This window comes from Cynoglossus semilaevis, chromosome 8 (genome assembly GCF_000523025.1).
Source record: "Cynoglossus semilaevis isolate Cse_v1.0 chromosome 8, Cse_v1.0, whole genome shotgun sequence".
Taxonomy (NCBI): Eukaryota; Metazoa; Chordata; class Actinopteri; order Pleuronectiformes; family Cynoglossidae; genus Cynoglossus; species Cynoglossus semilaevis.
Window position 1 is genome coordinate 19,134,724 of NC_024314.1, and position 1,579 is coordinate 19,136,302.

A 1,579-nucleotide genomic window follows, 5' to 3' on the forward strand; every position below is an offset into this window, starting at 1 on the left:
AAATGCATGAATAGAAAATATATGACTTGTAATCTAAAAGTGAAAGCTTTTGTCGATGATGTTTTGGTTTATTTCATAGAATATAACTAGAATATAGATTATAAATCCGTGAGTTTTCTTTTTCTTTACACATCTACATGTTAAATAGGACTCATATCTTCTACCGTCATACAACAAACAGACCTTCTTCTACTGTCTTCAGCTTTCATGTGCGTGTGTGCGTAATATTCCAGCTCTGTTGCCAGGTCTTGTTCCCACAATTCTATTGGCTTTGTGATGAGGGACTCTTAATTGTTTCCAGTACAAATCTGCATACAGCTCAGTGAAAAGAGCAGCAGGCAGAGGGAAGGGGGTGTGGTGGTGCAGTTGATGCTGGTACCTCACTTCTCTGCCAAATAGAATGAAAGGAGAGGGGGAAAAAAAACATATTCTTTTGACCCATTCTCATGTGGTTTTTATCTACAGTTCCTGGGCTTCAAATCTTGGAATATCTGGCTGCTTTCTGAGACAAGTGAAGTGTTTGAAAAGTTGTGTGGTAATTTGTTTAGATGGAATGCATATGTGTGTTATTTTTAAGAGAAGTGAGTGAGTCAGAATCTTAGAAAAGACAATTAGTCAACTATCTTTTAGCTTTAGCTCGTTCTACCTCTTTCCATGTGGCTTAAAAGGAAACAAACACGGTTGAAACAACAACAGGACTTCTCTGTGCTCACTCAACCTTTGCCTTTGACACTCTCCATTCCAGCACTCTCTTTTCACCAGGAAACCAGAGCATTTTCACCCTAATCTGTCTGCTCTGCAGCTCTGTTCCTTTTCAGTATAAACCTTTCTCTGCCCACTGTGGCATTTGCTGCTGTGTTTTCACACAGCACCCAAAATTGCTAGGGGCAACTTTAAGTGAGGGCCTTTGAAGAAGGGGGAGGAGGATATGAAAAAAGCTATACCTGGCAACGCACAGTGCCATTAATCCTGTAATGGTACAGCTTCTTCTATCAAAGAGATGGTTAAGGCTTCCCGGCAGGCCACCACAGAACTCTCAGCTAACTCATTACATCCTTTTTGCCAGGAGGGTAGAAGAGAAAGATGAAAAAAGTCTAATAAGGTTCAGCTGGCCTGAGTTGTTTTGAGTGGACTGGAGTGAATGTGAACAAGGGGAAAAAGTGAGACAAACAAGAACGGAATGAAAAGTGCAACTCGGAATAGAATGGAAGCCTAAAAGTAGCCTAAAATCACAGTACAAAAATATGCAGCCAGGACTGCAGACATATAAATGCTATACATACTTCAGGGTTCAGCTGAGCAGATGTTTAAGATTTGAAGGGATGAGCGTGAACGGAAGCTATGGAGAAGACAAGGCCCAGATCTGCAGTCTGGGGCTGCATTTTTTCCATCTGGACTTCGACTAAAAAGACACCATAGAACAATGGAATTGAATGGATATCAGCCACAAAGGCTTTTTTTTAAAACTTTTTTTCCTTCTTTTTTTACTCACTGGAATACCAGAAAGTTCCACATGTCAGTGCTTCTGGCCAAAAAATTTCAGGGGTCAGACAGAGAAAGAGAAATACCATAAGCAATG

The 1,579-nt window shown here is 40.5% G+C and overlaps 1 protein-coding gene across 1 annotated transcript in view; it reads left to right on the forward strand.

The window, feature by feature from the left end:
* The window catches only part of LOC103382680 (decorin-like), a 13,538-nt gene that overhangs the window by 701 nt on the left and 11,258 nt on the right, over nucleotides 1-1,579 (forward strand). The gene's annotated exons all lie outside the window — the stretch shown is intronic.